Genomic DNA, 25,299 nt, shown 5'->3' with positions numbered 1-25,299 from the left:
ATGAGATAAAATGAAGTAAGAACATTTGAGACTGCCCCAAATAACCACAGACTCAGTCCAAAGAAAATCAGGCAAAGAAATACTTTTCAAAACTATCATGACAATCAAAACAAAGAAAGAAAGAAATCAGGAGTCAAAGGTGACAGACAACACAGCACAGGATCCCAAAACATCAGACAGCAACCAGTGTGTAACCTGGGAAATACTGGGGCAGGGCGACTAAATGTACAAAGGAAAGCTACCCTACCTCTGCAACTGTTCTTACTCAAACCTAAAACCCTTCACAAAATAAGATAAATGCACAATAGCAAACTTACACAACTAGTGTGTATAATTATAGTCAAGTATAGACTATAATTCAGGAAAAATTAAAAACTTTAGTTTTGCTAAAAAGAAAAAATTAGCAAAGGGCTACTGCTGTGGCTCTGAGGTAGGGTGTTTAATTTAATGAGGAGCATGGTATAGAAGTATTCAACAGAGACTGTTAAGACCCCAATGGTATCTGCAGATGTCAGAACACCGGTGACGATATAGGCAGCACATGTCCTCATGTACATCTACTATACACTGTACCAAATGACCTCTGTGCAGAATTAGTGTGCCTTCCCCACCACACACCAGGTGCCCAGCTGACAGCCTGCTGTTCTGCTTAAAACAATCCTCCCAGTTCCCTTTCAGAGAAAATGCCCTTTGGCTGCCAGAAGCTCTCCTGCCTCCTCCAACCTCAGCTCCTTCCTGGTCACCTAAGACAGAAACTACACCACTTGCCAGAGAAGGCCAGGCAGGTAGATCTATGCTACATCCACTTTTTCTGCCCTTTACCATTCACAAGTCACTCCTGTCCTCTGCTCAAAAATACTCTCCCCATGTGCAGACTACCTTTTAGTTAGAGGAGCCATCTCCTGAAACTTTCAGTATTGAAAGTTTTACATACCTACCAAAAAAAAGTGATTTTTGCTTTAAAAAATTTTTAAAGAATTTATTTATTTATTTTATATATATGACAGGTACACTATTCAGACACACCAGAAGAGGGCATCAGATCCCACTACAGATGGTTGTGAGCCACCATGTGGTTGCTGGGACTTGAACTCAGAACCCCTGGAAGAGCAGTCGCTCTTAACCGCTGAGCCATTACAAACACAAAGAGCATTTTCTCCAATTACTTAATATATTTTAATACAATGTTTCTAAAATGTAAACAGAGCAAGGTGAAACTTTAATACTTAAACACAGTTTGATTTTCAAAACCTTCCTGCCAATTATGCATCAGAGAAAACAAATCACTCTCAGTTGGGCTGGCTGAGATTTCAATAGTCTCTGTAGTTCAAGAGGACATGGTTAATTCTCCTCATGAAATCAATGAATACAAGCTTCTCTTCAGCTAGCCATGAACCTTTGAAGTTAATTTTAACTGAGGTATCTGAGAAATGTTTCAGTACATACATCTTCCATGTAATCTGACCAGCATGTTTAGGTCATGTATATAGTAATTAAAGGGCTGGGAGTAATGAAATGCCAAGGACAAGGCAGAGTCCAGGGTGGTAAAAAAAGGAAGCCAAGGAAAGTCAAAGGAGGCAGCCAGGTGTGGTGGCTCACTGCGCAGACCCCACAAGTGAGGTGAAGGCAGCAAGAGGATGGATCACCCCAACCTTGTAGTTAGCCTGGGCAACAAAGGTACAGGCCACCATGGGATAGAGTAACCCTCCCCAACAAAAAAAGAAAAGAATTAAATGCCTTAGGTCATACCAAGCTTATTATACACAGCAACTCATTTTACTTTGGTTAGCTGAATATTTTCTTAATTTTTTTTTATACACTGAGATTATTTAAATATAAAGAGGGCTGGAGAGATGGCTCAGCAGTTAAGGGCGTGTACTGTTCTGATAGAAAAACCAAGTCTGGTTGCCAAAACCCAAGACAGGCCGCTAAACTCCTGCTCCAGAGTCTGAAGCCTCGGGACTCCATGAGCAGCGCACTCACATGCACAAAAGCACACATAAAAATAAATACTGACATATTACCATAAAATAGATAGACCCCCCCCCCCAAGACAGGGCTTCTCTGTATAGCCCTGGCTGTCCTGGAACTCTCTGTAGACCAGGCTGGCCTTAAACTCATGGAGAGCGCCACCTGCCTCTGCCTCCCAGTACTGGGGTTAAAGCCTTAGAATAAATCTTAATTAGATTTTCTTCCTCAGAAACTACAACGTTCCCAATGTTTATATACAGAATTTGCTGCCCTCCCAAGTGCCAGCACATCCCTGCTGTGACCTTCTAAGGACAGTCCCCATCAGCTCCCTACTCCCATACACAAACTATGAAAATCACAGATGTTCTCAAAAGAGAACCCTCAGTCTTCATTTAAAAACAGGTTTATTTGAAAAGGCTGGGTGACAGAGCTGAAGAGACAAATGTCACTTCTGAGTAAGTGGCAATCTTAAGTGCCATCCAGAGTGGACTAAAGGCCCAGCCTTCCAGCTATAAATGGCCACCTCCATAAGTCCCCAAGCTCAGCTCCTCCAGCACTTGGGAGCAACAAATTCTAACACAACTATGGGATCCCTTCTCAAACTACACTGCTCAGAGTCCTTCAGGGATTTTCCAGGTAAAGTAAAGTAGTCCTTAAATTCAGATACTGTCATTATACTTCAAAGTCAGTAAAGGAGTGAAAAATAGCTGGACTGTTGTGTCAAAACATTCCTGGTGCTCAGGTCTGGTTCTGGCCGCACAGCACAGACAGCCCAGCAGGCCTGCTATTTCTCCCTAAGGGAGTAATTCAGTAAGAGCGTTGTATTTCCTGTGTTGATGAGGCCCCCTTCTTGAATCAACCCTTTTGAAAGCTTGCTTTGGGCTTCTATAGCACAGCTCACCTGCATTATGACTCACTGTCAACTTCAGTAAGTAGATCAGAGTTAAACACCACCACCTCCCAGGTAAATGTAGCTAAAAGTAACCTCCATCAGTATAACTGGGAGTTTTAGCCCACCTCCTATTACTGAATGACGAAATGTCTGGATTGAAAGAAATGAAATGTAACTTGTTGAAATCTAGTATCTTAGCACAACTATGTCAGTATCAGTCCTTTTTTTATTAAGTTTTGTTTGTTTTTTATATATATAAGTACACCATTGCTCTCTTCAGACACACAATAGAAGAGGGAATCATATCTCATTACAGATGGTTGTGAGTTCAATTCCCTGTGATTGCTAGGAATTGAACTCAGGACCTCTGGAAGAGCAGTTGGTGCTCGTAACCGCTGAGCCATCTCTCCAGCCCCTAGTATCAGTTCTTAAACTATCCCTTTACCTATTTTTTTCCAGATTGATTCAACTACTGAGACTAGCTACAAAAATTATGTAAACACCAATGTAATCTCAGCTCCTCTAGCCCGTCCTAAATGCCAGATTAAAGAGCTGTTACATAGCCCATGATAAAAGTAAATCCATTTAAAGCTATCAGCAGGTCAAAAAGAGTTAATAGGCATAAAAATACTAACTAAACACCTCCAAGTCCTGTTCCAGGTCCTGGGAGCGTGACAAGGGAAACCGAACCCATGCCTGCTCTCACCCAGTTTAAATATGCAGAAAGGAGAAGGTGTCAATACAGGAAGATCTGTCATCGTAAAATGGTAGTAGTAACAAGAGACCTAAGGGTCACATGGGGTGAGCACTAACTTCACTGTGCATGCCTATTTCAGGGCAGAGCCTGATATGAAGAACAAAGCAGCTAAGGCAGGAGCAAACACATCCCTGGGTACGGAGCTGCCAGGGTTGGCCAGGCAGTGCCAGAGGGGAAGTCACTATGAAGTGTGAGATGTGTAGTCAGGAAAAGATAGTCATCACATACTAAATAATAACTGTCCCCACTTTGTGTTTTATTCGTTATGTTTTTTGTGGTGGTAGTGATGGTGGTCTTGGTGTTATTTTGTGTGGTCTTGGTTTTATTTTGTGTGCCATAACCTCACACAGCCCAGGCTGACTTGAACTTGCTCTACTGCCAAAGCGAACCTTGAATTTCTGACCCTCCAAAGTGTAAACATTACAGGTGCAGACCACCATACTCAGCCTTTTTGTTTGTTGGTTGAATTTTTGGGACCAGATCTCACCATGTAGCCCTGGCTATCCAGGAGTCAGTATGTAGACCAGGCTAGCTATTAATACATTGCAATCCAGCTCCTGACTCTGCCTTATTGATGTGAATATAGATTGTAGCCCCTTTGAGAAAAGAGAAAGGGAAGGCAACAGATGTCAGCACATGAAGGTGTTTCTGCTACAGATTCTCAACGCAACTCAGATTGGTGGAAAACTTCAATCTATGCAAAGTCAAATGCTGAAGATAACAGGAATTTAAAACAGAAAAATGGGACATTCAAAACCCATAAAAACCGAGGAGGCTGATTCCATGACAGACTTCAAATTGGCAGTTACGGAGGCTAGGCCTGGGGCTGGGGAGATGGCTCAGCAGGTACTGACTGCTCTTCCATAGGTCCTGAGTTCAAATCCCAGAAACACATGATGGCTCACAACCACCAGTAATGAGATCTGACTCCCTCTTCTGTCATGTCTGAAGTCAGCTACAGTGTACTTACCTAAAAAGAGACTAGACCTGAATCTGTTTCCAAGATCTGGGCAACTCCAGGTCTGTCACCTGGCCTGAGGCAAGGACAGCAGCGGTTTCCAGACATCTCCTAAGAAGTTTCCAGCCAACAGATTACCATAAGGGTCACTGACCCTGGAAGTTACTAATGTGCTTTAAACCAGACCTGCAAGGTTCCGGTATTGGGAAACCCCAGCATGTTGGACTTCTACAAAATAAAACACTCTGTGTTTACATACTATTTGAGTCCAGGGTATCATTCTTTAGCGAATATGGAACCTTACACAACTTTAAAACAAACATTACCAAAATCAATGATCCAAATTAAGACACTAATAAAAATTTTAGTGGCTAACTTCTCATGAGAAAAATGTTTAATTTCAGGTAGAAAAACAAAAACCAGACTGTTTGAGACTGCTGAACAAGACTTGAGCAGAATCCAATCCCAGGGGTACCAATGCAGTAAAAGACAAAAAGCCTGGAGCCCTTAGAGTACTCCCAATACAAGGGAGGCAGAAGCTGAGGCAGGGGCATAAATGCAAGTGTGAGGGCAAACTAGTCTTCATATCGTTTTCCAGGCCAGCAGGACTATAGTGTGGGGCACTCTCCTAAAAAGGCAAAATGGGGTGAAAGGGGAGACACTGAAAAGCTGGTCGGCCAAACATCCCTGAAGAGTAAGCAAGAACTCAGTAGCCTCCTGAGCTGCTCCGGTTCATGAGCTCTACTGTTGCTGCTCAGGCAAAACAAGAACCAGGAGGACAGGGTGCAGAAGCCAGAGCAGCTGTCTTGTTACAGCCACTCAACTTCCCTGTTTTCCACACCCTGAGCCATTCTTTTGAGCTTGTCCTCAAATTTCCACGCTACTTAAACCCATGAGATATATGTGGTATTTTGCAAGGAATGGAAGTCAGTAAATTAAATGATTCCAAACTTTCCTTTATTCCTGAACTCAGCAGCTTTCATTCCACTATCCACACTGACACTTGAGCCCTCCTCAGGCAGCTTCAAACCACAGCCAGTACGTAACACCATGTACACAGGTGTCATGTCCTACGTGCATGTGGGCAGAGTGCCACTGTGCACAAGTGCAGGTCAGAGGACAGCTTCACCAAGTCCTTTCTCTCATTCCAACATGGCATTCTTATGGACTCAGACTATGAGTCTTGGAGGAAAGCGACCTTACCTCACTGGCCGACGTCATGTTTGCTTAAAGTTAATAGTAAACTACTTGGGGGGGGGGGGGAACACCGCACTTCTCAACTTGTAGAAATCATCTATGCCACTTTGTCAAAACAAAGGGAGCAACCTACCAGGGTACCCATCCAGAAGTCTGAGTCATTTGACAAACACAAAAAAGATAAAGGAGCCATGAAGCTCGCCAGCCTGTGCTGCACAAGAGCTGACCCAAAAAGCAAAGAGATTGAGAATTAACAAGTTCAAAAACACATCCACAAGCAAGCAGAGTGCAGCCTCAGGGGTCAAGTTACACACCCAAAGGGACAGGAGGCTACAAGAGGAAGAGCCCAAAGGAACAAATTCCTCCTGACTGCCACACAGAGCAACACCAGGGCAAAGTGCCAGAACACACTTCTCAGTGCAATTTCCTTCCTAATTAAAATTTACTGGTGAATTTTTAATTCTTTGAAAATATCAGTGAAGTACTGTGGCAATCACTTTAGTTCATTTGTAAACTAGAAACCCTGTTTCTCAAATGCAGATCTGGTTCTGAAGAAATAATCAAAACATTCCTTTCTGACGATTATTTGAAAACACCAGATCTTGACAGCTCAGTTAACTTCTACACATCCCTCTACTCCACACATCTCCAGTAGTTTTGGATTATCTAGGAAGTATGCATCAGTAGCTAAGGTCATGTCCAGCTCACAAGCGTGAGAGCCACTTCTATTTCTTTCTCCCAACTCTAACCCTCTCTTTCCTCTTCCATCTGTTTTGTTTCCACTCAGAACCATGAAATGAAAGAGCTCTGCCATCAGTCAACATTCAACACAGACCCAAAATGAAAGTGAAGTTCCTTCCATGACACAGCAAGTGACTTCAAAAGTCAGCAGGAGACAGAATGCATGACTTGTGCACTGCATAGCCTCAAAGCCTTACACGTGCACCGCAGTGAAAGGAAAGACCACCTGAGGTATATGGTGGACCAAGAGCTCACATAAGACCAGAACCAAAGAGAAATGGTTTAGTGAGGATCCAGATTACAAAGAACAGGGAGTCAAGAACCAACACAGAAGACCAGACAATGATTCAATCAGCTATAACTAGTAACCTCAGATCCAAGTCTTCTTTACCCTGGTTTTGGGAATATTCCTGGTTTTAACAGCATATCTGAGCTGTTCCAACCTCCCATCCCACACCCCAAAAAAAAAGATTCCATAGGTGGCCCTACCTTCAAAACAGGACACCCAAGCAGAACCTGATAATCTTATACTTTGAACACCATGAGTCAGAGGAGCAAGGAAGTGCTAGACCAACCTCTTTTCTGGGCCTATATGACCTTCAAAGAGACAAGGTTCTGGAAGGACCAGAAATACTCACTTCATTTAGAAAGCCTCACCAATTCAGTATGAGCAGAGTCTGCAGTTTGAACTTGATCAGGGGCTCCAAGGGAAACACTTGTAAGACAGGCGTCCTCAGGAAGGCCCTACCTGGTTACAAATAAACAATTAAATCAACGACATGTCTGCAGACATCTATCTGGTCTAGAAACAAGTGATGGCTCACAGACCCAAAACAAGGCTTTCAGAGAAAGCCAGGCACAATGACTCCCCTATGATGCCAGCACTCAGGAGGCTGAGGAGGGAAGAGGATCCGCTCAGGACTATCCTGGGCTACATAAGAAAGTCAATGGCGTGGAACAATAAATATGACCATAATTGGTTTGTCTGTGTTCTATCATCCAGAAAATCAATTTTCTTCCTATTCTGAATACTGATTCTAAACTCATAAACATAGAAAATTATATCTCTATATTACCTCAAATCCACAGTTCCCAAGTTCACTGAATAATAAAATACTGCCAAATAGTATAATCAATTTATAGGTTTAAAAAGAATGGTCATCAGACATGGAGAAATGGAGCTGGTGACTAGGAGGCCTTCTTCCTGCTTGCTCACTTTCATAGTAATGCATCTAGGCTGCTGGAGAAGAAACCTCCTCAACAGACTTATATCCCTGTGAACACCATGGGTTATAATAATAACTAACCCAGTTAAGATGTGCCTATAGGTCCAATAGTGACACATTATGTTACAAGGATAGCCAGTGGCTTTTTTTTTTCCTTTCCTTTTCTTCCTTTAATTGGTTTCAGGGCCAGTTCCACAGGAAGAAACTTCTATCTGGCATTCTAGGTTTAGCCAAGAACTCACGGCTCCAGAGTTCTAAACCCCAGGGGTGAGAATACTATTACATTGCTAAATGGGCACAATATTAAACCAGCTCTAGATAAATATATCTGTACCCACATATTAGTGCAGCACTCAGGCCTTCTAAGACAACATCTTTGTGCAGTGTTAATGCACAACTAGTCAGAATACAGAGAGGATCTGTGGAGTATTCATTCATACATGGGTTCCCAGAGTTCAGGGAACAGTGAGAACCAGTGGGTAGGGAAGGACTGCAAAAAGCAGACGTTCAGCAGGACTGTGCTAAACGGTGTCTCTTAACACTACAGGACTGTCACCAGCAAAAAGTCTCAGCTGTTGTGGCTGCCTGTGTAAGACCTGCATAATGATCAAGGCGAGCCAACATTCCAGTATAGGTGGTAGAGGGGTTCATTAGCTCCCACCCCTAACTAAGTTGATAGTGACAGTTGATGGCTTCTGGGAGAGGGAGAGTCAGTTTTATTTAAGGGTGGGCCAACAATGCTCCACTGGCTGACCCCACACCAATGTATATATGAGCAGCAGAAATTGAACTAATTTTAAAAGGTAAATTTAAAGAGAGAGAGAGGAGGAGAGAGGGAGAGTGCGAGCCAGAGTGAGTGAGCATAAGTGAGGTAAGTGGTGGACATATAGGGGAAAGTACAATCAAACCTGGGGGAGAGGAACAAACAGGAGAAGTACAGAAAATGACTGTGCCCGTTAACAATCCCTGTGTGCTTAGTTATTTCAGCTACTTCTGCACACAGAAACCATGTCATTCCGTCCAGGGTTCAATGAATACCAATCACGTCACAGTTTTTCATGACCTTTACATATACAAGGGAAATGACTGACCCAGCTCTGGAGAACCTGTGCAATAATAACAAGGAAGAAGAAGGAGAAGAAGGAGGAGAAGGAGGAGGAGGAGGAGGAGGAGGAGGAGGAGGAGGAGGAGGAGGAGGAGGAGGAGGAGAAAGAAAGAAAGAAGGAAGGAAGGAAGGAAGGAAGGAAGGAAGGAAGGAAAGAAAGAAAGAAAGAAAGAAAGAAAGAAAGAATAATAAGCTGTGCAACTTATTTATCTAACAAAGTAGCAACTTTCCTCTTGAAACATCAGTGTTACCCAGCACAACATAAACCAGCAGGTCTGGGGCAAGCATGGTTTCAGATTGCTATAAGCTCGGCACTTAGGAGAAGTATCAAGGTTAACCACTACCATATAACAATTTGCCAAACTGGGCTACCAGAGAACCTGCCTCAAAAAAACCAAACAAAACAAAGTTTAAAAAAAAAAAAAAAAAAAAAAAACAGCCAGGTGGTGGTGGCAGAGGCAGGCGGATTTCTGAGTTCAAGGCCAGCCTGGTCTACAGAGTGAGTTCCAGGACAGCCAGCGCTATACAGAGAAACCCTGTCTCGAAAAACAAAACAAAACAAAACAAAACAAAACAAAACAAAAAAAACAAAACAAAACAAAAAAAAACAAAACAAAAAAAAACAAAAAACAAAAACAAAAGCCCTACATATTTCAAACACAACAAAACTCCACACCGCCCAATCTTCTCGGCTACAAGGCTACTTCCCACACAGGCCAACAGGCTGTCGTGATGGTTTGCTGAGGAACAGAGTTCAGCTCTCAGCATCCACATCAGGCAGCTCACAACCACTGTACACACATGCACAAACCTACACTCAGCACACACATTCTATTTTAAAAACATCTCTTTTCCAGTCAGCCAGCAGCAACTGAGAGCTCCTTGGAGTTAAGACAGTTCCCATGTTATATGAGATCGACACAAATCCACACAGCAACATAATCTTACCACACCAAAGATCACCATAATTCTAAAACCAACTACCAGCCTACGAGACTCGGTTTTCATCTAGTTACCAAACCTCTGACAATGTAGTGCCTTTGAAATAAGAATACTGAGGTCTTGGGATGGAGAGATGGCTCAGCGGTTAGGAGCACTGACTCCTCTTCTGAAGGTCCTAAGTTCAAATCCCAGTAACCACATGGTGGCTCACAACCATCTGTAATGAGATCTGGCACCCTCTTCTGGAGTGTCTAAGGACGGCTACCGTGTATGTACATATAATAAATAAATAAATAAATCTTTAAAAAAAAAGAATACTGAGGTCTTTCTGGACAACTAGAACTTTTTATTTCTATATATCGACTTTAGAAAAGACACAGCTACAATAAATAGGGTGAGGTGGCTCAGGCCTTTACTAAGCATCTGTGAGGCAGAGACAGGTGGATTTTTGCAAGTTCAGAGCCAGCCTGGTCAACACAACAAAATCCAGGTTAACCAGAGTTGCATATAATAAGACCCTGTCTCAAAAACAAAACAACAAAAAAAAAAAACCAACAACAAAAATATTCCAACACATTTAATCATATAACACTCTAAAAATGGATGAATCTAGCTCTTTCAGAACTAGATGGAAAGGTGGGAGAAAATAACAGATCTGTCTCCTTAAAGGGTTGTATATTTGCCACACAGCCCAGGATAGCCTTAAACAGGCAATCCCTCTTGCCTGCACCTCCTGAATTTGGAAATTACAGGACTGAGCTGCCGTGCCTGGCTCTTCTCTCTTGTAATTATCCAAATTAAAAGATTCTCTTTTTCTTCTTTTTACTTTTATTTTTATTTTTTTTGAGATAAGTTCTCACTGACTTTGTAGGCGAGGCTACCCTTGAACTTAAGAGATCTACCTGCCTCTGCCTCCCTTGCTGGAATTAAAGGCAGCTTCAATCAGTGTAGAACATTAAAAAATTCTTAACTGAGGGCTGGCAAGATGGTTCAGCAGGTACACTAGCAACCTAAAGATCTGAGTTCGATTCCCAGAGCACACATGGAAGAGCTGATGCTGATGCCAGCAAGGCTGTCCTCTAACTTCCAATAAATAAATAAATAAAATATACATTCAGGTAAAGTGGAATTTTATAAGACACAGCTGGGCATGCTAATACATGCCTACAACCCTAGCATTTAAGAATCATAAGAGTCCAGCATCTCAAGACACAAGCACCAGCTATATAACAAGACCCACTGGCTTAGCATGAGCCTTTGTCTCGTAAACAAAATAAAATTAAATAAATAAACGACTGAGAGCTGGCACAATGGCTGAGACTGAGCCACAGAACCTACGTGGTAGAAGGACAAAACTGTCTGCGGCAGTGTGTCATCTAACCTCCATACACAGTTACAACGCACACACCATGATACTTACACACAGAATAAATGTTTAATATTTTTAATTGACAGACTTGACATCTCAACAGAGAAGTGCCATACTGAGCATACTAACTCAACCGTTAGTTGAGTGAGTGAGAAAATCTCAGATAGTATTTCAATTCATTACCTTGATATAAATTTACAGAAGTTAAATGATTTCCCCTCTGCAACTATGGTTTGGGGGTCTGGGGTGTTAATCATCTATTGGGCTCAATACCCAGCAAGAAGAAATAAAAAGGGCTGGAAAGATATCTCATGGGCAAACAGGCACTCCACCAGGCCTGAAGCCCCTGATTCCAACACCAGACCCAGCAGGAGGGAAGGAAGGAGAGTTCCCAGAAGTCAACCTCCACAGGCATGCAGGAGCTGTGGGTGCACACATCATAAATGTAAAAAATAATAGCAGTTCTAATTTAAAACCAAGGTAAGTCTCAGCTTAGCACTGGATCCACGTAAAACGCTGCCGCATTCAATAAACAAACAGTAATAAGGGAACCACAAATCTGTCAACCTAAAGGGCCACTGACTGCCTCTTCACATGCTCTAACTTCTAGAGCATAGAGAAGAAAGAAACCACTAATACCTTTGACCTCCGAGAAGACACCAAGTGCTAGGCTATGGAGCATGAAGCTCCGGGAAAAAACCGGTGCAGTACATCAACAGCCCGTTCAGTGCTCTGCTGTAACCCTAGCACTTAAGAGGCGGAAGCAAAGATCATCCTCAGCTGGGCATCCAGAAAGAGGCCATGCCAGGACTGCCTGAACTCACGGAAAAAAAAAAAAAAAAAAAGTAGATTAACATGTAATTCCTAAAAAGTAAAATTCACTGTATTAATTAAATTGTTTAACTACATCTTTACTTAAGATATAGAACCAGTCATGGTATCTCAACCTACAATTAATCCCAGCATTTGGGAGACAGAGGCAGGGGGATCAGAGTTCAAAGTCAGTCTGAATTACATGAGGTATGTAGGAGGGAGGACAAGTTTGAACATCCTGAGTAGTTTCACATAATTACTGACACCAGACCTGGTAGACACATCTGTATCCCACGGAGTTGGGAGGCGGGGGTTGGGGTCAGGAGTTCAAGGTCAAACAGTGTCACAGAACAGCACATTTTCTCTAAACCACAAGAAGAAAATACTGAATATGCTGGAATGATCATCTCTGACTTTACCAAGTTGTCTCCAGGCTTTTCAATTCTATGTTCTCAAGGTAACACAGGGAGGGGGCGGCCACGCCCAAGTGGCAGACTCCATAGTTGCACTGCCTGGTGCCCCTGCACCAGCACCCAGACTTCCCCGAGTTCCTCTGCAGTTTTTCCTTCTTCTGGGCTCTCTACACTCCAGGCCATGCACACTGTATGTACATCGTGAGCTCCAGTTTCCAAGCAGGAAGCAGCACTCAACCAATTTTGTCAAAATCATGCTGGAATGCACTCTAAATTGGGTATTTTGAATGGACATAACATCAATTCAATTGCCTTTAGAGTCAATTACCCTGGTGGGTTAGAATGAATACATGAACAGCACCGTAAAAACCCTCAGAGAGAAGATGACAAAGACAAGGGTCTTCTGGTAGATGGCATACATGTACCTTGAATAGACAGGCCTACGTTAAACGCTAGTATGTTAAAAATGATTCCGTAAATCAAGCTCCAGGGTTCATCAGAACATTATAAAAAAGAAGGCTAAAACACAAGTTTGTTTAGCTACATGGCTAAAGGAAAGCCTGTGTTAAAAGGCCAAGAGAAAACTATTAAGTGCTAGTAGAGTGTGGTGGTCCCGCTCAGGAGGCAGAGGCAGGACTGCTGCAAGTTCCTGACTTCTCAGATAAGGCTATATACCTAGGGAGACCCTTTCCAAAATATACATATACATACTAAAGAAATAAGATAAAAAGCATCTAGAAAGCAAAGTCCTGACCGTCTTTAAGGGAAGCAACAGCCAGAGTAGCACACTTCCAACAGCAACAACACAGGAGTAGAAAACTGAGCAGCCTCAGCTATGCTCAGTTCAAAGCCTGAGCTATATAAAAATGAGGTCTTGTCTCAATACCCACAAATTCCAAACTTTTAAGCGTTATACCTGGCATACACATGGGCCAAACATCCCTAATTAGAAAGACCACAATCAGAAATGCTCCAAAAATCCAAAACTGTCTAAGCATCAACCAGATGCAAACACACACTTCACCTGGACCTCAGGTGACAAGACACTGACAAAACAGACAACACTAAGTAAAACATCGCATCACTTTATGCTGTGCCACAAGGTGCACAGGAGACAAAAATGACCTTCAGGTTCAGACTCGAATTCCACAGCCAAGATCCCATGGCGCACATGCAAAAACCTTAGTAAAAAAGTCCAAACCATTTCCCAGTCCTGGGCATGTCAGATAAGACAAAGTCAGCATGTGCAATGGGATGAAGTTGATTAGGTGACAAAGGCCTAAATGAACTCACATTCTCCCTTCATACTGCCGCTACTATTACAGGTCAAAGGACAAACCTAGCCAAGTGGGGGTAGTGTACACCTTTGATCTCTGTCACTTAGAAGACAGTGGTAGGTGGATGTTCTGCCAACCAGATCTCTGAGTTCAAGGCTAGCCTGGTCTACAGAGCAAGTTCCAGGACAGTCAGGGCTACACAAAGAAACTGTCTGAAGCACAGGACATAAACCCACCTATTCTCTTTGAACACTTATGAATAAACCAAGTTTTCTCCCTTGCCCACTCCCAGCAGCATAAAAACTGAGATGACAGAACAGTCCTATGTCTATAATACTCCTAAACCAGGGAAGTCTAAGTGGGACTAAGGATTATAGTGCATCAATGCCACAGGCAGAGATGTCAATGCTCATTCTAACACTGGCAGGGATGTCAATGCTCATTCTAACACTGGCAGGGATGTCAATGCTCATTCTAACACAGGCAGGGATGTCAATGCTCATTCAAACACAGGCCTTAGAGAAACAACCCATTTTTACATGAAAATATTTGAGCTTGTGATACAATAATCAAGAACTTCAACAAATTCTCCAAGGCACAGCAGCACACAAAGGCACAACATGACCTATAGCCATAAAGAAGCAAGAGAGGGAAGGGGCAGCTACATGCATTAAAGGCAATGGAATCAGAGAGCATGTCATGACTGCAAAGACACTTCTCAAGACGTGGAGCTAAAACTAGGCAAAAAACCCAAGAGAAAGGAGGGCATGGCAAAATCAAAGTGGTAACAGGGACAGAGCTCCAGGATCTGAGAGGCAGGCAGGAGTTCAGCTGCCAGAGAGGAGCATGGGAAAGTAAACAGGTCGAAAAGAGCCCTCAAAGCCAGGCTTAAGCCCATGTCCTCGGTCCAGTTGGCAAGAGGCTACCATTTTAGGTTTTCCAGGGGAGACCTAACTGATGAAAATCAGTTAACAATTGACACTGTCGGCAGTTACTGTAGATAAGAGAACAAATCTGTTCAGAAAAACAGGAACAGTAATGCCACGACCAAACCCAACACTCTCCCACATCCATGGACTTCCTGTGGACTCAATGGCAGAAGACACTGGCCTCAGAGCCACTGCTCTTGCCACTCACCACCTGAGCCTCTGGTCCTCAGTTAAATGTAGGGAAGCAGCTGCTCACACTGTTACAAGGACTTGTCAAAGCACCCGTACAGTTCGGACACACAGCACTAGTGCTGCTGAGTAGTAAGACCTGAACAAGTATTCCTGAGGAAAGCTGTCTTGGCCGCTTTAGACGCGGCGTGCAGACTCACAACTAGGCTAGAGGGCAGAAAAACATCTACCTGTAATACACACCGCAAGTGCTGCTGAACTCAGCTTCAAGAATTCCTTTTTAGTTAAAAACTTGAAAACTGTTTTCAGTGGGACACACAGATTTGACACCTAACCACAACTGTCAGAAGAGACAGTAAGCAAGGCATGGGACCAACCTGTACCCCATCGCACCCACCCACCGCCACTGCCCTGTCACCACACCAACCAAGAAAATGGATGGCCCCAGGGAATGTTGACAATATAGTCTAACTCTTCATGAGCAAGCCTCAAGCTCAACATTAAGAATAAATAAATTACACTGTTCCTTTCAAGAATGTTGCCCAGGAACTCAGGAAACAGAGCTGCCAAGGACTTTTCGTGGCATTATGCCCCCAGGGAAAGGAATAACACGATGTAAAATGTAATACAAAGAAGCCACCTTCCGACAGAGCGGAGAGAGTGAGGAGGCTGCGTCTGGCTCCCGCTCTCACAGCCATTGCAGTACATTGAGCTCCATAGAGACAGCGCCAGCGGACGGACACTGGGCGACTCTATGCCTCATGGAGGAAAATCAACTAAACATGGGCAAAGGAGATCCTAAGAAGCCGAGAGGCAAAATGTCCTCATGTGCATTCTTTGTGCAAACTTGCCGGGAGGAGCACAAGAAGAAGCACCCGGATGCTTCTGTCAACTTCTCAGAGTTCTCCAAGAAGTGCTCAGAGAGGTGGAAGACCATGTCTGCTAAAGAAAAGGGGAAATTTGAAGATATGGCAAAGGCTGAAAAGGCTCGTTGTGAAAGAGAAATGAAAACCTACATCCCCCCCAAAGGGGAGACCAAAAAGAAGTTCAAGGACCCCAATGCACCCAAGAGGCCTCCTTCGGCCTTCTTCTTGTTCTGTTCTGAGTACCGCCCCCAAAATCAAAGGCAAGCATCCTGGCTTGTCCATTGGTGATGTTGCAAAGAAACTAGGAGAGATGTGGAACAACACTGCAGTGTATGACAAGCAGCCCTATGAGAAGAAGGCTGCCAAGCTGAAGGAGAAGTACAAGAAGGATATTGCTGCCTACAGAGCTAAAGGAAAACTGATGCAGCGAAAAAGGGGGTGGTCAAGGCTGAAAAGAGCAAGAAAAAGAAGGAAGAGGAAGATGATGAGGAGGATGAAGAGGATGAGGAAGAGGAGGAAGATGAAGATGATGATGATGAATAAGTTGGTTCTAGCACAGTTTTTTTTCTTGTCTATAAAGCATTTAACCCCCTGTACACAACTCACTCCTTTTAAAGAAAAAAATTGAAATGTAACAAAAAAAGAAGAAGAAGAAGAAGAAGAAGAAGAAGAAGAAGAAGAAGAAGAAGAAGAAGAAGAAGAAGCCGCCACCTTCCAACCCAATGCACAGGGTGACACTCCGGCAATACACAGCATGCCAAACACTTCTGAACACTACACATCTATTGTCTCAACTCTATGATACAAGGGGAAAACTTAAGGCCTAAGTTCTACCCTCAAGGGCACCACCGAGAGGGACAGAGACTGAGTAGTTACCAAAAGCACCCTTGCTCAGACCACTACAAGACAACACAACATGCAGGAACACTCAGTTTTGAGAAATGCTCGATTGTGTGGACTGTTGACCACACTCTTCTCTCCACTCTTAATATTCTCTTCCTACCACCAGTATACGGAGGCTACCTTTATTTAATCTAGGGAAAACAGGAACGGACAAGACCCCATACCTCAGCATACAGAAGGCTTAAGCATGATATCAGGACTCCTAGACTATTCACCAGAGGTACCTCAGAGCTCAGCCCAATCAGAAACAAGAAGTCTGTCAGGAAATCAGAAATCCAAGCGTGGCAAAGCAGCAGGGAAATGTGTCATAAACTGTCATCCAGAAAGAGCATGGAACAAGGGTCAAAACGACCTGGTAGAGGCCTCTTCAAAGCCTAATAAACACCTTGGAGCACCTTTCCATCTCACCACAGAGAAAGCCAACACTACAGATTGGTCACAGGGATCAGTCTGAAGGCCTGAGCGACAGGCAGTGTGACAGGCAGTGTGACAGGCAGTGTGACAGGCAGTGCCTCCTCACACCTTCCTGGAGGTGGCTCAGGCAGAGTCCCTGTCCTTGTCCAGATGTCTGGCAAAAAGGCAATAAACTGTACAATTACTAAGTAGGATGCCACCAACATAAGTCGTCAGACCTCCTGACCATCATCCCAAGGCTCTGTTGATGGCAGTTCAGCAAGCAAGGTGAAGGCCTTCTTGCTACACAACCCCAGGTCTGAGGACAAAATGTAAATGTCTCCTGCTCACTGTTTCCTCTTCCCACTTCAGGGATGTACATACACTGTAAATATTTCTGAAAATGAGTCAAATTCACATGTACTAGAAAAACAGTTGTAAGCAGAGCCAATGTTTCTGCCATCTCTCTCAGTGTTAATGTAAGTATCAAACCTTAACAAATAGTTTCAGCTCCATCCACACCTGCTCAGTGAATGTCCACAGTAGCCAGCCATCCTTGGAGAAACTGTGTGGAGACCACTCTGCAGTTACACTTCATCGCTGTAAGTGAACTAGGACATTTACTCAACAGGTTCAAGTGTCAAAGGTCCATGTGTCAGCCCCTTTTCATCAGAGACCCCATGTTTATAAAGCTGTAGCGACCTAGCTCGCTAGCTTGAAAGCTTACCAGTTTCACAGGAAGCAGTTATTTCTGGTTCTCTGGCAGACAGGTATTATGATAATCAGTCTTGCAAAAACCTTAATTAGATGGAGACTACAAGTATCAAAAGAGGTTCTTGGGTTTATATAAAAAGTTAAAATGTTTTATTGGTCTTCAACAAAATACAATATCAAGGTTGGGCAGTAGCTCATTGGTAGAGCACTTATCTATCAGGAGTGAGGCTCTAGGCTCAATTCCCAACACTACCAAAAAAAAAAAAAAAACCACCCACACACTCCATTTACCACCAGTCTCCTATGCTAACAACATGTACAGATTAGAAGTGTGCTTCAAAGACAGGGTCAACTGCAAGAATTCTGAAGACGTTAACAAGTTAATGAAGTTGCTTAGCTTTTTTTACACATATTTTCTTTCCTCACAGGGTTGGCGTGTTCGTCCTAAATTCTAGAGATCTGAGTTTACAAACTAAAGGTAAGACAAGTAATTTGAGTGTTTAGTGTTTGCGATTACAGACTTCATCCCATGCAGGGCAGCAAAACTAAGAGAGAAATAGTCAAAGCAGCAGAGAAGCCTCCATTTAGACACGAAGGGCACACAGGACCTGCCCAACCCCTTTCAGGCAGGCTGGCGACCTACCGCCCCTCCCCCATAGCTAAATGCCAACTGTTTCTAGAACTCTCAGTGATAATTTGGGAAGTTTGCCATTAACTCCCACGATTCAATCCAACTGATACACAGTGTTTTTGTGCAGATAAAGATGCCCTACTTCCCCAGACTATAAACTTATTAAAGTGGCGAGAACATACAGTCCCAGGAAGTCAGGATTACTGAAGTGCTCCAATAAGCATGGGTCTTATTTAACAAAACTGAACGTGAATCACACAGGGAAACCCAAAACTCATTTACTACCTTCAATGGGCCACCAAGATACTGCAAAGCACTTTAGCTAAGTTAAATCAGTAAGACATGGCCTTGTATTGTTTTACACTGATGGGGGGCTTTCAATCTCAAGATTCAAACTAGAAATAACACATCATTTCATCCACCGTACTTTATTAACATGTTTAGACCAGCATAAGGTTCTTATATGGAAAAACAAGAAAGCCAACAGTAAACTTCCCTAATTAACTGTAAATGGCATATAACCCTTCACCCTGGGGCCGATAAAGTCCAACCAAGGTTTTAAGAAAACTCCAGACTGTTAAAGAAATGTAATGTTTAGCTATGTTCCAACTCTTCTGTGTGATCACCAAATTATTTTCAGTGTTGGGTAACCTAACAAAGAGAGCGTTTCTTAAAAGCCACCCAACCCAAATGTTACACAGAACAGACCATTTTCACAACCTAAATTTAATCCAAATTGAGAACTTCCAAAATTACCGAACACTCTAACACATGCATGATTCGCCTCGAGCTGCCTTTCAACGTGGAATTACACTTAAATGAAAGTCAGCCCCTGTTCCAAAAAAAAAAAAAAAAAAAAAAAAAAGACATCGGTTGCAAAGAGGAAGTCACCCAGCAAACACTCACAACGTGGCTCTATACTGTCAGAAGATAATGTGACTTGTGTGCCACCCCGAAACTTACCAGGAAGCTGGCAATAAGTTTGCCAACTGTATACACTTCTGACCCAACTTTACCGAGGCTGTGGCCAGGGCCTCCTCGTGGGGAGGCCACAGGCACAAGGTGCCCACACTCGCGTCCTGAGTGAGCGAGGCCCGGCCGCGCCCCTCCCCCGCCCGCGCCCCAACAGCCGCCCGCGGTCCCCGCCGCCGCCCGGGGTCTCCGCGCGCCACAGCCCGAGGGGTGCGCGACCGGGCGACTGCAGCCCGCGCGCCCGAGCGCGGACCAGCACCCATCCTGAGCCCTGGCCGCTCCCCCGCTATGTGAGCACAGGGCGGCTGCGGCCCCGCATCCAGCCTGCGCCCCCAAGCCCGCTCGCCTGGGCCCAGTGCCTCCCGCAGCCACCCCGACCCGGGGGGGCAGCACGTGAGCGCAGCCGCCCCTCCCCCGCGCCCAGGCCAAGTTCGCGGCGCCCGCAGCCCCGGGCCCGCGCTCACCTGCTTGGCGACGCTGTCCCCTCCAGGACGCGCGGCGCTCCCCTCCTGGCCGCCGTCGGCACCCCGAGGCGCCCTGGGGTGCGGGCGCTGACAGCCGGGCAGCGGGTCCGGCGGGGGAGGGGCGCGGGGGCAGGGCGCAGCACCGAGGCAGGAGGGGAGCTGTTACTAAGGGAGAGAGCCAAGCGCGCGAGCGGCCAACGGCTCCGGCTCGGCACCGGGGAGCGCGGGGACCAGCCAGGCACAAATGAGCTCCGGGCCCGCGGCGGCGACGGCCGCGCAGCAAAACAAACCCGAGCGGCCTGCGCCCGGCGCGCGGGGAGGGAGGAGGGAACAGGGAGCGAGGAGGGGGAGGGGTAGAGGGGGAGGGGGTGGAGGGGGAGGGGAGGAGGACCCGAGGAGGGGGAGGGGAGACGAGGGGAGCGGAGGGGTGGGGCGCGCCCGGAGGGGGAGGGGAGGAAGTGAGGAGGACCCGGGAGGGGGAGGGGAGCGGAGCCGGGTGGTGGAAGAGAAGGAGAGCTGGGCGGGGGAGGGGAGCCTGGAGGAGGAGTGGGGAAACGGGTTGTGGAGGGGGAAGGGAGCCCCGAGAAGGAGAGGCGAGGGGGAAGGGAGCCTGAGCCTGGGAGGGGGAGGGGAACCTCGACGGGGAGGGGGACCTGGGAGGGGGAACTTAGAGGGAGGAGCGCCGGAGTGGGGGAGGGGCGCGGCGGAGGGGCGGGGCCGCGGTGGAGGCAGCGCGGCGGTGGCGGTGGGGGTGGCGGCCGACGAGCCGTTCCACACTCGGCTTCCTCACTCGCTCCGCTCTCCCTCCACCCAGCCTCCCTCGCTCGCTCGCGGCGCTGGGGGCTGGGCTCGCCGCGCATTCGTTCCAGAGCCCGCAGCCGGGGCTGTCCCGCTGCCTGGGTGGCGCTTGAGTCCCTTCGCCCGCAGCAATCCCGCGAGCCGCGGCCGCTCCGATCCCCGGAGGCGGCCGGCAGCTGCGGGAGCTCGGCGCGGGCTCCACATGGACTCCGCGTTCAAAGTGCCGCACACTTGGATGCGCGTAAACACGCCCGCTCCGGAGCGTACCTGGAAAGGTGCTTCGCCTGCCGTGAGCGAGTTCTAGGATGGGACCCGGAGCACCGCGCGTGGGGAGACGCGCAGCGCGCACGGCGAGAGGGGTTTGGTGAAAACGCAAAGCTGAAATTGAAGTTGTGCGCCCAAATGTGCGACTTGTCTGCGGGTCTTTTGGGAAGGTTTGATGGATCAGTTCTCATTGCGCGAAAATAAAGCCATAGACAGAATGAATGTTCACTAAGTGTGCACCGCGGTGTGATATCCACGGGAGTTTATATTATCTACTTTCTGCATGCGTCTGGCACGTGAAGGCGGTTTCTGAAGTACAGTTTGGCTGCCCAATAATGTCAAAATGTGGCTGCCGGAGCGCCGAGGATTTTTAAAATACTGCGGTGACCTTCCTGAGCCTTTCAGAAACCTGGGCTGTAAGAGGCACCCTTCCTTTTAATTCTAGCATATATCTTGAAACTCTGCTTTTTTGTTACTATCTTTAAAAATACTTTGCAACCTTCTTTGGTGAAAGGTTCTAGTTTCAAGTTGTCAAAACATTTGGAAACGTGTATTCCTGTCAAGCAGTGGTCTTCCTTTAGTGCTTCAAAGATAAATTTTCAAACAAAGTATCATTTGAAGTAACTTTCACAGCTATAGACTGTGCAGCCTAACAAACTCCGAGACTAGATTAGATTTGGTTCAGCCAAGGTCAATGACTCTCCCCTGTTGGCCCCTCCCTGGAGGCGGTTACCTATTTTGACAGGCGTAGCTGGAAGGTGGAAAGGCACCAAAGAAAGTCTATGGAGTTGCAAACGCCCTTTCTACCAGAAAAGTTCAAAGCTTGAGCCTGGGTGTCCCCGGAGCTATTGTCACTTGTGAAAGAGGGAATGTTAGATTAAACAATGTCACCTGATGGGAATGTAGATTATACTGGGTTTCCAAAACACTTCTGTCCAGTTAAGGGAAACAGCACTGAGGAAGCCAAAGACGAGGCCTGCCTCCGTCCTTCAGCTGCCCAGAGCATTTAGTATCTTACCATTGTGTAAGAGCTGTCCACTTACGGTATGCTGTTTGCTCAACATAAACCTCACACTGCAATGCAGGTTCTTTGTCCGAAACGCCCATTAAAATGGTGGGATGGGTGGGGAAAGCTGGTTCCCAGCCCTGGACCTAGACAACAGCTACAAGAAAATCAAGCCACACTTTGAGTGGCTAAGGATGCTCACCAGTCTTTACAGTCAGCGACAAGCAAGTGATTCCTAGCCTCCCAGGAGACATCTCTTCCAAAGACCACCCTCCTTCCAGCCAGAAGCTCTTAGACTCTGAGCTAGCTTCCTCAAGGTGGTCTCTGTGCACGGGACAACGAGGGTGAGAATCTGTTCGTTTGTTAGGTGCACTGTCTTAGGACAGAAACCACTTTATTTGAATGTCATGACAGAAGCCGCCAAAGTTGGGGACCTGTACCTTAAACTTGCTCCAGTAAAGTGCCCTTCAAGCTTTTGGGGTTTTGTTGTTGTTTTGTTTTTATTCTGGTTTGCTTGTTGTTTGGAAGTTTTGAGGTTTTGCATTCATGGTTTATTTGATCTTTTTTTTGGGGGGGGGGGTTGGTTGGTTGGTTTTGAGAGGATTTTCCTGGATAGCTCATCCAGATCTCAAAGCCTTGGCAATCCTCCGACCTCACCCTCCCAGAAGCTAGGAGGATCTCTTACCATCATTAAACAGTAATTGGCCTTGAAGGTCAGCAGATTGACATGCCACCTGCTGGGGTTCCTACTCTAAAACAAGAGTGGAGTCAGGAACCTGAGACAAATGAGACCCTTGAGGCCCAACTTTAATCCCAGCATGTGGGAGGCAGAAGCAGGCAGATGTCTGGGTTGCAGTCTGTTCTACATGGTAGACCAAGCCAGGCAAGGCTACATACCCTGATCCACAAATAAAGAAGGTAAGTGCCAAATCCTGAAGGTTGTCCTCTGACCTCACACTTGTCACTCACACATCCTTAATACACACACAATCAACAGAGTCCTAACATTTAGATGTTCTCCTTACACACACACACACACACACACACACACACACACAAAGCCTAAATGTGAAAAATGCTTGAGCCTCCCTGCTAAGGGAATTAGCTGAGCCTTATGTTTTGTTTTTTCTAATCTTTCATATAAAGTGTGTGTGTGTGTGTGTGTGTGTGTGTGTGTGTGTGTGTAAAACAAAACTTTTCCATTAAACACTCATCTATTCATCCCCGAAAGGGAACCCACAACAAACCAAAGTACAGATACCAACAAATTCCAAGTTGGTGACCAATGAGTTTTATTGGGGTTCTATACAGGTAAAGAAATGACTCAAAGACAGCCGCATCACCAAAGCCCACCCTAACATGGGTGACAGGTCACAAAGCTGGGAACCTGGAGCACACTGTGTGCAGACAGCTCAACAGGCTAAAGAGTGTCCTTTCTGTGTACCTCAATTGTTGTAAACCTCTTCCAGGCAGCTCAGCTGGTCTCTGCTTCTCCCAGACAGCTGGTCTGGTCTCAGAGTCTGGTGTACAGCTTTTCTCGTCTCATAGTCTTAGCAACTGAGCTTCCCTTTCTAGGAGAGAGACTCTCAGCTTTTATTTCCCTATGAATCTGGTCAGTTTTAGGAAGTTCTTAAAGATAGTAGTTTTGTTTACTTCCCTGCTTGAGCTTAGGGCTGGACGGAGTTTTTTAATGTCAAAGAGACTGTTACACAACTCCGTGTGTGTGTGTGTGTGTGTGTGTGTGTGTGTGTGTGTGTGTGTGTTGAAGTTGGAGTTATAGTCAGTTATAACCCACCCAACAAGAGCGCTAGGAAGCAAACTTTGCTTCTCTGCAAGAGCAGCAAGTACTCTTAACCCCTGAAATATTTCTTCAGAATCTGCATCTTAGAGACTCAGAGAAATGGGCTGCACACAAGTGTAGAATGAAATGTTTGTCACATCAGCCTTTAGCCGTTCCAACATTTCCAGCACAAAACCAAAGGCAAAATTCAAGCAATAATTAGACCTAGACAAATTCTCGAAAAAATGTTACCAATTTTCAGTGGTTTAAATATAAATGTTAAGATTCTAGAAAGGACAGGTTGTTATTACTAAGAAGTTGTACAGGGAAGGGGCACATTAAGAAACATCTCTTAGTAATCCAGTTGGTAAAATGGTTGCCTTGCTCCTAGGAACCATCTCCAGCACTGCCTAACGCAAAGCTGGTGCTCTACACTCATAATCCAAGAACCCCAGAAGTAGAAACAGGAGGAGCGGAAGCTCAAATCGTCTTCTGCTATGTAAGGAGTTCAAGAACAGTCTGAGCCATTTGAGTTAGAGAGAGACAGACACAGAGAGAAGTTTTAGGGCCTAAGAGATTGCTCATCTGGTAAAGATAACTATTATCAAGCCTGAAAAAATCATCACTATTTTCATTCTCTCTCTTTCTCTTTCTCTTTCTCTTTCTCTTTCTCTTTCTCTCTCTCTCTCTCTCACTCGCTCGCTCTCGCTCACGCTCTCTCTCTCACACACACACAGACTTTCTTGCTAAACAAATTGTGACGTCTTGCTCTGATAATACTTTACCCAAGGAACATATAGCAAGATCTTAAGCACTGTGATGCTTTAAAATGTTTATATTGTGTAGCCCATATAATTAAAATATTACAAGAACAGTATGCAGCTGCTTAGAACCACAAGTTTTGGCCTAGTGCTTTAACGCACACCTTTCATTCACCTTAGCCCTGAGTGGCTCATCCTTGCCCAGCTTCTGTAGGCATCCTTCCGGTGCACTGACAGGTTTCTGTTTCCTTCTGCCTCCTGCAGTTCTTCTGAGGTTCTTGGGCTCCCAGACTATGTTGTCAAGACTAACGAGCAGCTTGACCGCAGCTCAGCACCTGAGCTGCTCTCTCCATCTGTGTAGGGTGTACATACACTTTGTGACTTTTTCTCACCAGCCTGACTTTGTCACAGTGTTCCTTGACCTATGATCAGATCCCATAGGTGTTGGTCCTGATATGGTCTCTCAAACCCACCAGGCTACACGAGGAAAAGCCTGCTACTTCATCTCCCTTGTTCTTGGAGACAGTCACTCTACCCCTGTGGAGGATCTTCTTTTCCCTCGCTAGAGCCCCTAAAATGGCTATGCACCAGTGCACCGTACCTGTCTTTGCCCAATCCAGAGGCATCCCACTTATCTTTCTGCAGTAAATAAACCTCCCTTGTGCTGAGAATCTGGTATTTGGCTATGTTCTGTTCTGAGTAGTGTCCACTTCAATTAGATCAATGGACATTCCATTTCATTACAAATAATAAAATTAGATTGAAAAAGATATTATTAAAAAATGGTACTCAGGGAGACTGAGGCAGGAGAATTGGCACAATTTCAAAGTCAGCTTGTTACATAGGGAGTGCCATGCCAGCCTGGTCTGCTTAGCTAAGATCCTGTATCAAGAAAGAAAGGCCACCTTTGATCCTAGCACTTGGAAGACAGAGGCAGACGAATCTCTTGAGATTGAGGACAGCTTTGT

General features: G+C 45.4%; 1 protein-coding gene and 1 pseudogene across 9 annotated transcripts in view; one reads left to right on the top strand and one right to left on the bottom strand.

The window, feature by feature from the left end:
- Positions 1-20,424, bottom strand: part of Tbl1xr1 (transducin (beta)-like 1X-linked receptor 1) — a 140,342-nt gene extending 119,918 nt beyond the window's left edge. The window contains exons 1-2 of one of the 9 annotated variants that reach the window (XM_006535579.3): positions 19,723-20,085; positions 7,155-7,264 (exon numbers count right to left, since the gene is read on the bottom strand). The gene's annotated coding sequence lies outside the window, so the exon portion shown is untranslated. Of the gene's footprint in view, positions 1-7,154; positions 7,265-19,249; positions 19,368-19,722 lie in introns of those variants that run through there. The other 8 variants (XM_011249719.2, XM_006535581.4, NM_030732.3 and 5 more) reach the window with 8 other exon arrangements.
- Gm5842 (predicted gene 5842) lies at positions 15,426-16,280 on the top strand (annotated as a pseudogene).
- Positions 20,425-25,299: the final 4,875 nt, after the last annotated feature.

This window comes from Mus musculus, chromosome 3 (genome assembly GCF_000001635.26).
Source record: "Mus musculus strain C57BL/6J chromosome 3, GRCm38.p6 C57BL/6J".
Classification (NCBI taxonomy): domain Eukaryota; kingdom Metazoa; phylum Chordata; class Mammalia; order Rodentia; family Muridae; genus Mus; species Mus musculus.
The sequence above is the reverse complement of the archived record's forward strand: the minus strand, read 5'-3'. Positions and strand labels throughout refer to the sequence as shown.